The following is a 16,346-nucleotide window of genomic DNA, read 5'->3' as shown; positions in this document are numbered from 1 at the left end:
ACCACTAACACCCCCACTACAACCAATACCACCACCACCATCACCACCAGCATCACCACCACCACCACCACTACTGTACATCACACAACCTAAATATGAGTTATGAACAAAGTGGTGACCCAGTACCACCCCTCCCCGTGACTGTGTCCAGGTGGGCCGTCCCGCTAATGAGGAAATGTGCACTCGTGAACTCCCACCACACACGCACCACAAACAATATATCATGCTATCTATAAACCCCTGACATGACCCCTTGAAAATACAACAATTTCAAAGCTATCGTCAATTCAGAGATATCGTAAACTCCCACAGCTACACACACACACCACAATCCCACCAGAGCTCTTGCCTTAGATAAAACGACAACATTCCCACCAAATTTCCACCATAATTCATTTCCTAACATTCTCACGCTTAGAAACTGAACACGGGCATCCGGAGTACCATATAGATTCGATTCTCGTCACAGAAGTCTCATGATTTGACGCTGAGACTAAAAACGAGTACAATTTTTAATAGGGGTTTCATAGTGTTGAGGAAGCTGCGTGTATTAGTTGAGATCCGCGAGAAGGATAATCACATCACACGGTGGATGGTATCGGTCAGCAACTTGTCAACAACGTCTTCTCGGGGAGATTGACACACGAGTAGGGTTGGTGTGTGGTGGAGAGGGGGAGAGAGAGAGTGAGGGGGGGTGAAATACATGCACCGACACTATCTGTCCCTCCCCCCCCCCCCCCACCCCCCCACGTCCTCCCTACTAGTAGCCGCTTTAGTCTCTGCACCGTAACCCCAGCCACACCACAAACCCCAGCCACACCACAAACCCCAACCACACCATGTACATCACTGCCTCTTGTCACCTCTACAACACCACATAACACACCAGCGATTTTGACCAGTTACATCACATCAACACCATTGCCACCACATCATCACACCATTACCAGAGATAAACCATCACTGACACTACTAACAGCTCATCACCAGTAACATAACATCATTACTTCCACATCATCTCACTACATCACTAAGCTCACCATCACACACACACACACACACACACACACACACACAGTAAGTGACCCTGTAAGACTGTGACCTTGACCCCGGGTTATTTCTTTGTGTTTGAGACAAGTGAAACAGCTGATTACATGTCTCAATCGTACACCTTTCTCACGGATGGGATGATGAGAGAAGGAGGTGAGAGATGAGACGATAGATGGATGAGTGTGTAGGTGGGGGAGGGATGGTTGAGTGGGTGATGGTGTTGTGTGGTGGGAGAAGTGGTGGGAGCAAGGATGTGTTGACACACTTGTAGGAGGTGAAGCAAGACAGGAAGTGACACCCCATCACACATACACACACACACACACACACACACACACACACACACACACACACACACTCCTCAAACTACGACACCACTACCATCATGTCACCTTCCTGCCACGTCACAATCCAACGTCAATAATAGCTATTTATTATACACATTATAGGTGTGTGTGTGTGTGTGTGTGTGTGTGTGTGTGTGTGTGTGTGTGTGTGTGTGTTGACCACGAGCCCACGTCAGTAGCATGTGGTGGAAGCATCAGATGTTATCATTATCGAGTCTCTCTCTCTCTCTCTCAGCCTGTGGGCGTCTCTCTCTCTCTCTCTCTCTCTCTCTCTCTCTCTCAGCACAGAAACAGATAAAAAAGCAAAAGAAATGGAAGAGAAATAGTGTAGAGATATAAGTCTAGCCATACAAAGAGAAAGGGACTTAAAATGAGATAAAGAAGAGTGAAAGATAGATAATTAAAAAGAGGGAGAAAGAGAAAGAACAAAAGGTAAAGGAGATAAAGGAAGAAATAGACACAAAAAAGAGAGAAAGTTGGAGACAGGAAGAGATAAAGAGACAGTAAAATATACAATAAAGAATATAATGAGAGACATAATGATAAAAGGGGAGTTAATAGAGAGACATGAAGGAGTTACACACACACACACACACACACACACACACACACACACACACACACACACCTGGTCATATAATTTCGTTTTCTAATGTTTATGGTCTAATGAGATGCATAAATACAGGTGTACGCAAGTGGTTGTAGTAGGATGATGGTGATGATGGTGGTAATAGTGATGATGGTGATAGTTGAAGATGAATGATGATGATTATAATGAAAAAGAACAATAGGGAAATGTGGTTGAGAAAGGATATGAGAGAGACGGGGATAACACGAAGGAAGAGGATGAGGAAGAGGAGAAGATGATGATTATGTAGTGATTAGGACAAATGACTTTTGTTCTTTATTTGGTCATTCTATTATCGTCCTTGTTGTTGTTGTTGTTGTTGTCGCTAATGTCGTTGTTTTGAATCTATAGTGAAGATTAAAGATTCACGAATACAAATAATACAGCAAACTGCGTGTGTGGGGGGGGGGGGCGGGGAATAATAACCCAGGTAAGGGGATAAAGATAATCACCTGGCAGGTAGTGGACGTGGTCAGGCTAGCATCTGGGAGGGTGTTCACGTTATCATTGGACAAAACTGTATCACTCTGAAACAAAGAGAAACTCACTTTAGTAACAAATAATGCGAGATGATAATAACAGTAAATAAATACACTTCGATATTATTAAAATTAATCTTTTTATATTATTTGAAACATGGAAACAGTGTGATGGCCATAACATAACTTTAATATATATAGAAGTAGCTTATTTTAGCTGTTTTACTTATCATTCTTAGTGTAGTTCGTTATTTAATTTTTGGACAAACTTTGTTAGTTCAACCATAAGCTTAGTTTTACTACTATGGTAGAGGCTGGCCAGGAAGGTGTTGCTCCTCTGACTCTTAGTATTCAACTGCTGGTAGGAGGCTAGTCTATCCAAGGGCTGCTCCACCACCAACCATGTACACCTGCTAGTGTAGTCATTTACTGTAGTGTGTGTGTGTGTGTGTGTGTGTGTGTGTGTGTGTGTGTGTGTGTGTGTGGTCACGGTGCAAGAAGAAATCCCAGTCCCCCAAACTTGTACTTCTGTTTCAAGGTAATGACAGTGAAAACAGACACTCCTTAGTAGGTATAGGGAAGGAGGCGCGTGGAGGCTGAGGGTTGGTTGTTGGTGGTGAAGTAGTGGGTGAAATTATGGTTGATTTCTAGTGGATGGGTGGAGTATGAATGGAAGATTATTGGTGAGAAGTGGGTGGGTAGGTGGAGGGTGGTGGCTCTCTGGATTAGAGGTGTGGGTGGAGGTGTATGATGTGTTGGGCGGGGTGCAGGGGAGAGGAATCGTACCAACACCAGGCCAGCTGAAGCCTCGCCACCTGCATCTCATACCTCACCTCACTTGTTGACACTTACTCCCTGCACCAACCCTCAACAGCCTCCAATTCCTCCAATAACTACTCCTTCCACACACTTCAAGTTCTTATACATAGCCTCCAAAGAAATCCCCAGCCTACGAGCTCACCATATTCTCCAAATTCCTCACGGCCCATCACAACCTCTGCTCTCAGACGGAAGTGCTGGGAGTTCTCGAAACACCACCTCGAGGGCGCTAAGCAACCATTATATCTCACGAACAAACAAAACATACGAACTAACGGATGGGCTGTAGAAACACGAGGAACCAACACAGTAACAGTGAACGTACAAGCACATACACACACATATGCAGCTAATGAATCACACCTTCACAAGTCTAATGCATTAATACAAGTTTCTCATGTTCCGGGAGATTGTTTTGTGGTGACATCAAAAACACATAGCAAATAAATCACGCGTCTAATGCAATAACAGCTTTTTCTCTCGGTTCCAAAAGAAGATTGTCTTGTAGTGACCAAATTTCTCCTCACAGTTTCTTTACCTAAGTGAGACCTGGTCATATAAAAGTGATATTTTACACCAACAAAGGGAAACATTAAGATGGGAGAGACGAGGTTGAGAGAGAGGAGGCAGTAGAGCATATAAAGAAGATTAACCTCTTGGAGACCTTAATGTGAGTCCTCGTCCTCGTAAGGTTAATTAATTGTCCTCAAAGAGTTAAGACATCATCCTCAAAATGTTAAATCATTGTACACAAAGGGTTATATCATAATATTCAAGGTTTAAATCGTCGTCGTTAAGGGGCTAAAGAAAGTCTTAGCATAGAGATGTGGACGATGGTGAAAACTGCCAATCAGTCCAGCCACCCGAGCAGAGGGTGACCGCGGGGGAGCGTAGACAGAACGGAGACCGATGACGACCGTCTAGTAAAGTGCGACGCTGCCGTTTGATTGCAGCATAACAGCAGCTGTCACCATCTACGACAAGTGGGATATGACAGCTTGCAGCACTCGTGACTTTCACTCAATTTCTTGGCCAGACGTGATGCCTTGGACGTTGTCAAGAGGGAGGTGAGGCAGTGAGAGAAGATGGAGGAGCGGAAGTTGAAGGAGGTTTAGATGGAGATAGAAAGACGGAGGAGAGGGAGAGATATTGGAAAAGAAGGAAGGGTAAGACGATAGAGGAATGGAAGGGAGGAAGTTGGAGGAAGAAAAGAGAGAGATTAGGAGGGAGAAGGAGGAGGGAGATTGGAGAAAGTTGGAGGAGACAGGGAAAGAAGTAGAATGATGGAGGAGATTGGAGACGGTAGACAACAACATGGTTATATACAGCCACGATACTGAGGCGCAGTCCAAGACCTAGGTGAGGGTGTGGTAGGAAAGTGATGGGGAGGAGGGAGGTTCGGGCTCAGCGTCACACCACTACCGTCACACCACCACCGTCACACCACCACCGTCACCACCACCGTCGTCACACCACCACCGTCACACCACCACCGTCACCACCACACCGTCACACCACCACCGTCACCCACCACCGTCACACCTTCACCACCACACCGTCACATTGGCCAATCATGTTTTTTTTATAGCCAGTACCGTACCGATGCATCACCTACACATTGATTTTGTTGTGGGAAATTAAGATAATTCTAGTACAGAATCCATTCCCGATTCACAGTACTAAGTAACAGTGCAACATCATAGGACCAACACATCAGAAGGCCAGTACTGATAGACTAGCAGAAGTACCAAACACAGTATTAACACAGCGCCAGAGTACTAACACAATACCAACGAACACACACATCCGCCACCCAGCACCGACATTTGACACAATCTGGGAGACATCGAGGCATCACATATCCTTTACGTCATTTGTCACACGATATCTTCTCAACGTATTGGACGGCTCTGTTCATACCCGTTTCTGACACATTGTTATCTCTGACGTGTCCCAAATACAAACGACCAACTCAGACATGTTACACGTTGATAAACAAGTCACTTCTGATACATTCCAAGTACATAGAGTCAGTTTTGACATAATCCAAGTAGCCTTTGCATGTTGTCTTTATTCGTCAGGTATGCCACCCACGGTAACCATGCTGAGGTGGGTGGCATGCTGGGGTGGGTGGCATGCTGGGGTCGGCGGCATGCAGGAGGCTGGCGGCATGCAGGAGGCGGGCGGCATGCAGGAGCTGACCGCAGGCCGCCCGTGAGTCAATCCCGTTGACCAGTGTTGTGTTAACGGTCCCGCCTGCGACCACCTCCACATACAGCTCCCGCACTCGCCGCCACCACCATACACCAGCCGCCGCCGCCACCAAACAACACCAACAGGAAACAACAGAATAACAACACAACAGACTATCAGAGTAACAGCAGACAACGGAAACGATAACACAACAGACATATAACAGGGGTAATAAAGTACAGTATATTGCGTCAGGGTGTAATAACGGTGTCCAGGAAACGTCCATTATTAACCAAACTAAAAGACTTTCATACAAACGATTTTCTTGACATGATACTAAAACCAACAGAGGACAACAAAAACGTGAACAAATAATAACAGAAAATGTTAGAAAAACAAGAGACCAGAAACACTAATACGAGAACAGCAACAGACAGTAAGAGTGAACACCAAGAGCAGTAACACAGCAACAGATAACAGCAGCAACAGTTATCAATACAACGATCGTACTATTGAGGTCACTAACACAAACAGCTGAGGTCACTAACACAAACAGCTGAGCCAATCAGAATAGTAATCTGATAAAGGGATACGTAAGTAATATATTTACATTCGCAAAAATCGAAAATTCTCGTTAATAATATAAGTAATAAAATTAATAAAAGTAATAAAAATAATAATAATAATAATAATAATAATAATAATAATAATAATAATAATAATAATAATAATAACACAGTAAGTACATTAAGACCAACAGCAGCAACAGAAACAGCCCAAACAGGGTAGAGAAAGTCCCCCACCAAGGGCTAGCACAGTAGGTCGGGTATCCTTGAGGCTGAGTGAAGGATCCGAATTCTTAAGGAGTTCGTTCGTCAATAAATCCATCGTCGGTACAAACAAAATAACATCTCTGGCATCACTCGAGTCTCTAGTCTTCTTGTAACGTATTATTTAACGCTGCCTTTATGTACATGCAGTTTTAAGGAGTTAGTTGGGTATATTTCTGAAATATTCATCTTTACGAGACACTGAGCCTCTCCCCACTCCCCCTCCAAGCACTCGGCCTCATCCTTGCTCGGCCTGACCTAGAAACATGTTATCACCTCTGTCGTCTGTATTTGTCTTACTTATAAACTTACAGAAGAAAAATAATGTATATTACCCACGCTCACACCACCTAGTACCAATAGTTTGGATTCTCACCTTTTAGCAATTTAATACATTTTAAAGATGTCGACCAGATACGAGTCGAAATTATATCACAGGTGGCGAAGTTATTTTCTTATTCTCTTTTAAGGAGGAAAAATTACCGCAGGATAGCACTGGTATGTGATAGCATGTTGGCTTGCTGGATATAGAACGTGTGTAAGTAAAACCACAACACCAATTAGTACTTATACGACATTCCTTCTGTCTCAACACCTTGTGAATAAATTACTAAGATGAGTCAAAATATCTCTCTCTCTCTCTCTCTCTCTCTCTCTCTCTCTCTCTCTCTCTCTCTCTCTCTCTCTCTCTCTCTCTCTCACACACACACACACACACACACACACACACACACACACACACACACACACACAGTCTTGAATCCCCTTAGAACTTCTCCCTCTCTTAAATTATTTGACAATTAAATGGAGTCCAATCCTAATAAGCCCTTTACTAAATCTTACCATAAGGATTGACTTTCATTAAGATTAAGGGCCCATTAAGGACTATTAAGACTGGGGCCCATTAGACCAGCCACCCTTAAAGCCTCCTCTTGCCTCCCTGTATGCACCCCCCCCTCCCTTTCACCAGGTGCACCAGGCCGGACACGCGTGATCCAACTCCCTCAGGAATTATAAATAAGTTTGAATATTTACACATTTGTATTCCATATCACCGCCTTTAACACCCATCTCATTCTATTTGTTTATATGTATGTCTGTGTGTGTGTCCTTGTTGTGACGCTATGCCAGCTCAATACACCGATCTAGAGGTCTTCTGTAACTCGTGCCGACGGATTAAATCTTGCTTCAGATTAGTCAGCCGCCAGAGCCCTTTCTCCTATTACCGTTTCTGAGGATCGTGGTGAGCCAATCCCCCGCACCACCGTAAAGATCAAGGTCCAGCGGCCGGCGGTCCCTTGATAAGAACAACGTGACGAAGGCCGGCGAGAGGGCCGAGTGGTGGGCCGGTAGAAGGGGGACAAATTGGATAAAGGCATCAACAACTAACACCTAGAAATGGGGATGTTTACTAAATATTGGGTAGTGGTTACTTTCTAGGTTAGGTTAGATTACGTTAGGTTAGGTTTGGTTAGGTTAGGTTAGAATTATTCCAACCAGTGACGACCGTAAGAAGGAAGTTAAAAGTAATCTTTGGGCGGGCTGCTTGGAGATGGGCGGAGGCCTGACGAGCCCACCTACTGGAAAGATTGTTACGGTGAGTCATGCTCTCTGCATATATACTAACACGGTCTTGAGGTTAAGAAGACATTGATATATATAAAATACACTGGGGCGCAAAAAAGAACCTTGAGGTACTCCAACACCAATGACATAACACATTGGATTAGTTCTTTTAACTATAACAACGCATAAAACAGCATGAACATCCAGTTAATGGTTTGGTAATGATGCCAGAGACAGTATCATGAGCTAGACTAGTTAACACTCCGCGGTCAACTGGATGGAGTCAAACCTGAATCTGTTTAAGAAAGGTAGAAGAAAGACCGAGAGTCACTGCCGTTGAACTATTGGCCAGGGGAAACAGTCAGGAGTCAGACCAGTTAACAGTTACGAGCAGAAAAAGCAGCGGCAAAAGACAATCCTTTACACAGTTAGGAGACATGAGAAGTGGCCTTTTGATCTTTGGTGAGAATACAAAGAGCAAGAGACAGAACCACCCAAGTTAGTGAGGAGCAAGTGACGGTATTATATGATCAACAGACAGACGAACAAAATCTGTTACCATCAAAAATGTTTGTACGTTTAATATTCATTGTAATTGAAGATGTAGAAATGTAGCAAATTGGTTGATCTCAGCTAAAACAGAAAAATAATGTCCAGAAATAGCATCAACTTTACAGTGATACTCTACCTTAACTACACACGGTCAATGAAGATCAATTAGGAGATAAAATGAAGGTGTAAATATTTTCCACTTGATTCTTTATATTTATTTAGATGAAGTTTAAGAGCCTGTACGACACACTGAGCCTCATAATGTTGTGTCTTCGTAAAACATACACAAAATAAACAAGGTTTTGCATCAGTGTGAAGGACGTGAAAACTTGTGAACAAAATTCTAAATATTTAAATAACATTTTCTTCTCTTTTTCTACTATGAATATTCATAACAGATTTAACGTCATAAGTGTACGTATGGAATTTGCAATAATATGTCTGGCACCAAATGTTGCCATCAGATACTGGTTAACGGTTTCCTATGTTGCAAAATTTCAATGCAGGTTTATCTGGTTCCAGCGTCTAATAAAAAAAATTATTTGATAAATTCAATGAGAAACAGAACGATCGTGGCATTCCAGGGAGCCCAGAGAACGGGCCAGTGACGGCGACAGTGATGCAAAGAGCACTTGTACCATCTTGTGTAAGTGGTGCTGGTCAGGAGGTTCAACACGTACAGTAGTCACAAACAAAACTCCCTTTACACTCCTGTCAAAAACTTCATCGAATCCAAATGGGATATTTCAGCGCCATCTATGAGTAGACTTTGACACACAGTTTTAAGATTCGTTCCAACATCCCCGTGACACACTGTGCATGTAAAGGGACTATATTTAGTGACTAGAAAAGCGCAGGGCGATAAAGAGAGGCGATAGATATAAGAAATGTATTTTAATTGGTAGAATGGAGCTGCAGTAAGGTAGTGTTGTAAACCGAACACCTTCCCGTGATGTAAGAGTCACTTTTCTTTTGAGCATAAAATTTTGGAACTCGAAATAGATACACAAGTTTTGCCAAAGGAATGTGTGTGTTATTTTTGTTAATATTATTCTCAACATACACAGTAGACACAATAAATATAATATATCTTCCATAACTGTCGTTCAGTATAACCCAAACATCACTGTTTATTCACCATTACTATAAACTTTACCAACATCTTACAAGTGACAGTGGGTCCCTTACACAGTGTGGATACAGGGTAACCGGCACTGCACTCCGCCGCCTTCACTTCTCCAACTTTGTAAACCAGTTGGACTGCGTCATGCTCCAATAACAGCTGGGATCAGGGCGTTGTGAATATCCCCCTAAACTATCATTAGCATCTACCATTTCTGATGTCCCTTTGTTGTAGTATATGGTGTTGAGTGATATAGTTACTATTATTGTTAGTAGTAGTATCCTTATAAGACTATAGATCAGGGACATGTTACACCTGCTGGTCAGAACTTGTCGGGGGGAGACCTTCAGGACCAGAGTTCGTGACTTGTGATCAATACTGGCAATGAACTACGTCATAGTAACCCTTTTTGTTGTCCCTCCTCCGTCACACTACCCCTTACCTGACCCTCCCTCATCCCCCGCCCCTCCCTCACCCCCTGCCCCTCCCTCACCCCCCTGCCCCTCCTCACCCCCTGCCCCTCCCTCACCCCCCCTGCCCCTCCCTCCCCCCTGCCCCTCCCCACCCCCCCTGCCCTCCCTCACCCCCTGCCTTCACCCTTCTCCTTCTTCCCCCTATTGCCACCCTCCTAGAGTCAACATTACACACAAACACGTAAGGTAGTCGATACACTGATGGTGGTGATGTGTGTATGTGCGTCCGAGTTGGGTTTAGAGTTTTCATGACTATATTGGTGCTCAAAGATACACTATAAACGGCTTCTGTACACACACACACTTCTGCTTCAGTCTTCTACGTATTCTGGCATGTTGACGTGATCATTCCAGTAAGTATGTTATTATTCATGTTATTATTCAAGGCTGCTCGTTGTGATATTCTAATCTCTTACTTAAAACAACCTCCCGTGTGTTGTGTTCTCTGGGCACGCGAGAAGGTCAGTGGCCCTTCCCACAACATGATACAACAGTTTAATAACAGGAAAACAAACCTTATAATATATTTCTCCATCTCACAACCTGGATATAGTCAACCCCCCCCCTCCCCCTCAACTTAGACATTCTCCATTACATAACTAGAATATTCTCAACTAAGTAACCTGGATATAAACCCTCGATTTCACAACATAAACAAAGAGACTCGGCCATACACACTATCCCACTGACCATATAAATTGTTAAGCTCATTTCGGAAATACTTTATAACCCAACATTGCAAAGATTAATCCACTGAGAGCTCTTAAACAACCGTACCATTGTCACCATTATACGTACGTAATTAAATTTCTAACTGTTCTCAAGGTAGACTTTAATCTTTATACAGAAAACCAAACTAGGTGAAGTGGATCAAGTTTTTCCACAGTCCAGCAGTACCAACATAACGAACAGGAGCGGATGGCATTATTAATATATAGGTGACTGTGTTGTGACCTTACATGGCCCATCACTGACTTCATCCTGCCTAATCTTTCACACTTTTACTAGCTACTCCTCCTCCATCATCCTGACAGTACCTCCACCCTACCCAATCCTCCACACTCCTATTATACTCCTCCATCACCCTGCCTAATCCTCCACAGTACTTATCCTCCTCCTCACCCTCCCTCCCCCATAACCATCCTTTCAATGACTCCTTCTCGCCAATTCCTCGACACATCCTACCCTCTACTCAGCCTCCTCATTAACTCCAGCCATCACCCCCCCCCCATGTTATCATAATGAGGTCCTGATTACTGGGTATTAAGGTAACAGCTTGTAGGATGGAGGGAGGGAGGAGCCATCGATGGAGGGGTATTGTGTGGCTCTCTCTCGGCTCCTCCTCCTTACCACTCCACCTGGCAAATTAGTCTCATTTTGGACTAATTAGCAGGTAACTATAATGATATATAATTAGAGAAGTAATTAGTTATTTTGTTTGTTGTCGTACTTATACTGATCTTCAGGTGACGTGGGGCAGGAGGTGGTGATGGGGGTAAATAATGGGGGAGGAGGTGGTGATGGGGGTAAATAATGGGGGAGGAGGTGGTGATGGGGGTAAATAATGGGGGAGGAGGTGGTGATGGGGGTAAATAATGGGGGAGGAGGTGGTGATGGGGGTAAATAATAGGGCAGGAGGTGGTGGTGGTGGTGGGAGTCAGGTGGTATTACGGTGGTGTTGGAGACATCATTAGGACCACGTGATTTGTCCAAGGCCAAAAATACCAGCATTGAGTAAACAGGTTACGGTACATAGACGTTATTTACAAACAATCACGTGCCCCCAGACCTGTAACTCTACCTGCCCACCACGTATCAGTCCTGTGATCCGGTATTGCAGGTCGCATTACACACACACACACCAGTTTACACGAGGTTGTATAATGGTTTAGGTTTTTTTACACTCTCTTATGGTATATAACCTAAGCTAACCTAACTTAACCTAAGCTAAAGTTCAGTTGATCCCTCGGGGTGCCTAAAAAGTTCAGTTGATCTCATCTCCAAGTGTTTCATCGCTTAGTATCTTGCGCTTGCCCTCCTCATACTTAAATAAGCCCACGCCCCATACCTCAACACAGCCCATACACAGTCCAAGCCCCCACACCTACCCACAGCCCACAGTCTTTCTTATCTGGCCGCGTCCTCTGGCAGTTTCCGGTGATAAGTTTGTGGTACATCAGTCAACATGTTTCTCCTTTATATAGAACATTGGCCTTCAAAACTGTAGTCGCTCGCTTGATAAACATTTTCATCTCCATCTATGTCTGTTTTAAGTATGTCTGTATTTATGTCTGTTTTAAGTATGTCTGTATTTATGTTTGTTTTAAATGTCTGTGTTTATCTATGTCTGTTTTCGTTTGTTTCTCTTCATTTGACTCTGCTTTTATTTGTGTTTATTTGCGTGAACTATTGTTTGTCAGTGGGTTTTTTTTGTATGTCTGTTTATGTCCGTGTTTATTTGTTTCTATATTTATATGTATTGGCAACTATGTCTGTCTGTATGTCTATCCGTATCACAATGATGTTTATAACTGGTATTATTAAAGTGTCATTCAGTTTATATATTGTACGTCTGGCAGAGTGATTTCCGCCGTGTAGAAACTGTCGTACATAATTTGAAGAGGGGAGGTGGGGGGTGGGGGGGGTTTAATTATTCATATGCTGTTGTACTAAATCGGGCGGGGAATATTGGCGCCATTAATTACATTCGGGGATTAGTAATCTTACATGACATCTTAATCTGTCCCATGTTTGTCCAGTTGCCTCTATGGCATCGTGCGTGCTTAAGAATATACTGGAATGTGCTGGAGTAGTAAAGTCTCTCTCTCTCTCTCTCTCTCTCTCTCTCTCTCTCTCTCTCTCTCTCTCTCTCTCTCTCTCTGTTTCTACCCTTTATGGTTAAGAGAGAGAGAGAGAGCCTTGTCAGTGCCACAGACCTCGTGTACACATTGTTAACTAAACAATCTGTGTTGACTGTTACTGAAGCTGCGGGTCATTCAGTGTCAAGGGAAGTGTGGCCAACCAGAGTAGTGGGTCAGGCAAGGTCAGCGGAGTGTGTAATGAGCAACAACAACAAACAACAACAACAACACTAACAACAGCAATAATAACATAATTCTTATCATTACTATTAACTTCTTTAGGGAGAAGAGAGTGCCAACCCCCCACCAGTGGTAAGGTCGTGCGGTCACAAGGTCAGACCGGCAAGAGCGACACCAAGGGTACAACAATTAGGTCAATATTACCCACGGGACGAGACGAGTGGGGATGCGTCAAGGCTCCTTATACCCATTCTATCCCCCTCCTCCACACTCTACCCCTCTAACACCCCCTCCACACCACCCCCACATACACACACCACACACACCCCCCCTCACACACACACACACACCCCCACACACACACACCACCCCCCCACCCCACACACACACACACACCACCCCTCCCCACACCACCCCTCCCACACACACACCACCCCTCACACCACACACACCACCCCTCCCACACACACACACACACCCCCACACACACACCCCCCACACCCACCCCCACACACACCCCACACCCCATCCCCACACACACCCACCCCACCCCCACCCCCCACCCCCACACCCCCCATCCCCCACCCCCACCCCACCACACCACCCCCACACACCACCCCACACACACCACCCCCCCATCCCCCACACACACCACCCCCTCCATACACACACACACACACCCCCCCCACACACTTTACTACTACTACTTTGCTGTGACTCGGAATCGAGTATGACGATCATCCAGCTATGATACAATGATATAAGTTAATAAGGATGTCACCTTCGTTGGTGAGTTCTGAGGTGACTAAAGAGGCCGATACGAGACCAGCAGGGTCGTCCACAGATGTTGCACGTGTGGAGGGCTATATCTAGTGCGGGAGGGTCGGCGGCAGCGTCTTTTCGGCGTTGGTGCTTGTCTACTTCGGTATGCAGTCGGGCTAACTCGAAAGCACTGACACTTTCTCGTGTGGTGCTCCTTCAAGCGTTACGGTGTGGAGTAATCGTCTCCCAGGTGAGGGGGTCGATTTGGCACTTTTTCAGGTTTGTCTTAAGACTATCCTTGTAACTTTTCAGTTGCCCGCCAGCGTTATGTTTACTATTCGTTAGGTGACTGTACAGTAGTTGCTCTAGCAGTCTACTGTGGTACAGACAACATCCTCATCACATCTCCTATTTAGTTTATTCAATATTATTCGGTCTTCTGAACATATTTTTTTCGTTGAGACAAACACAGAGAAATATCTACTATGTGAGTGTGTCAGATATTACCCAGTATTAACTTAATGTGTCACTTTACAAACTAGACTGATTACAGATACATGATAGAGTGTGGTGTGGTGGTAGTATGAGAGAGGTGTGGTGCAGTTGTGGTGTGAGGGAGGTGAGGTATGGTTGTGGTGTGAGGGAGGTGAGGTATGGTTGTGGTGTGAGGGAGGTGAGGTATGGTTGTGGTGTGAGGGAGGTGAGGTATGATTGTGGTGTGAGGGAGGTGAGGTATGGTTGTGGTGTGAGGGAGGGATGGGTCATGTGCTAGGCTTGTGACGTTGTGGAGCAGAGCGTCACACGAGGAGGAAGGCGGTCACCAGCTGGGTCCTGTTACTGGTGTGTGTGTGTGTGTGTGTGTGTGTGTGTGTGTGTGTATGTGTGTGTGTGTGTCTGTAAATAATAATAATAATAACGGTTTATTGAAAGAGCTTGGCAGCCAGAAGGCTGAAAATATACAGTTACATATTTGGGGAATGGGTTTCGAATTACAAATAATATACAAGTAACATAGTGATACAAATAAGATATATAATAACTAGATGGGGAAAAGCTCAAACTACAGTGCATTTCAACATAGTGACAGTGAAAAAAGTAGTATTTACAGGGAGTGAATACACTGGTTTATTACAAGTTATTGATAATTTTTACAATGGTTGGGACTGGGCTGTTCTTATAGCGATCAGTTCGTGCATGTATGGGCTGGATGCGGTTGTGGTGTCGAACAGCAATTCTCGGGCTAGGGATCTCAGGTGGTAGTAGGAGCCGGTGTCGGGGATGGTGTAGAAGCTTCTTACCAAATTTGCAGATGAGGTCGTGGTGATGGTCAGTGAGAGTCGAAAGGGTCAGTGTGTTGAGCGCTTCTTGATATGTGGAGTAGGAAGGGGAGAGAATAATCTTGCATGCCCTCTTTTGCACTTTCTAGGTGTTTACGTTGTGTGTGTGTGTGTGTGTGTGTGTGTGTGTGTGTGTGTGTGTGTGTGTGTGTGTGTGTGTGTGTGTGTGTGTGTGTGTGTGTGTGTGTGTGTGTGTGTGTGTGTGTGTGTGTGTGTGTGTGTGTGTGTGTGTGTGTGTGTGTGTGTGTACTGAATTACTCCACATACCACCACTGCCTTTAAACAATACACAGTTATCCAATATCAATGATACGAATTCTATATATATTTTTACGTTCATTGCTGTACTCTTATGATGCATTCTCATTATCCAGCCATATACTCAACATTATAACTAATATTTGGTAATAATGTAAAGTAAACAAACAGGGTGTATCCTCGTGTAACTGTAGTGTATAGTACAGTACTAAGCTGATAACTGTACCCCAAAAAATATGTAGTTTTTATCTCCTGAATATGTATTGTAGGTAGGTGGAGAATCACCCTGGAGTATTTGTTAGTTTGATGATACAAGAAATAGCGGCCTCTGAACGATAATAAAATGGTCAAACTCACATAAGAGGAGAACTTAACACACGTTGGTCACAGTGAAGAACGACACGCCATACCTGGAGCACAGAAACACACCAGTTAGCAAACACAACAATAAAGGCGGTAAAGTCACATTCAACAATACATTTTCGACGCTCATGACTACAGTTTTGGGTACAGGAAAGAGATCACAGCTGAAGATAGTGTCAGGGGCATCGAGAAACTATTCCTGATACGTGAGTTGAGGTCTTTCAGTCTAGGTTTGAGTCACTAACTTGTTATTAACGTTACTGTTGATCTTTTCAAGTTCCAGAGACTATCACTCGTTGAGATCATACCATAGTGACTTCATATAGCGACAGGTTGTAGAAGACAGCGATTTACTGAATCCACGACAAGTTATTTACACCCACTCTCTTCCCCTGAAGAAATAAGGTGAAATTTCTCAACTTGGCCGAGATAGTCAAGTTTCCAGGTGGATCAGAGGAAAACTGGTCAAGGTGTACTGGCCGCACCCCATCACCCTGTCCTCTCTGTTGTATACGTGGAGCCGCG

General features: G+C 44.2%; 1 protein-coding gene across 5 annotated transcripts in view; it reads right to left on the bottom strand.

The window, feature by feature from the left end:
* LOC121863525 (mucin-17-like) overlaps positions 1–16,346 on the bottom strand; it is an 83,918-nt gene that overhangs the window by 17,618 nt on the left and 49,954 nt on the right. For 3 of the 5 annotated variants that reach the window (XM_042362210.1, XM_042362212.1, XM_042362208.1), the window contains exon 2: positions 2,478–2,552. The exons of 1 other annotated variant lie outside the window; for it this stretch is intronic. The gene's annotated coding sequence lies outside the window, so the exon portion shown is untranslated. Of the gene's footprint in view, positions 1–2,477; positions 2,553–15,815; positions 15,869–16,346 lie in introns of all 5 variants that reach the window. One more of the 5 variants, XM_042362209.1, reaches the window with a different exon arrangement.

Source organism: Homarus americanus, unplaced genomic scaffold (genome assembly GCF_018991925.1).
Source record: "Homarus americanus isolate GMGI-L3 unplaced genomic scaffold, GMGI_Hamer_2.0 scaffold41366, whole genome shotgun sequence".
NCBI classification, from domain to species: domain Eukaryota; kingdom Metazoa; phylum Arthropoda; class Malacostraca; order Decapoda; family Nephropidae; genus Homarus; species Homarus americanus.
The sequence above is the reverse complement of the archived record's forward strand: the minus strand, read 5'-3'. Positions and strand labels throughout refer to the sequence as shown.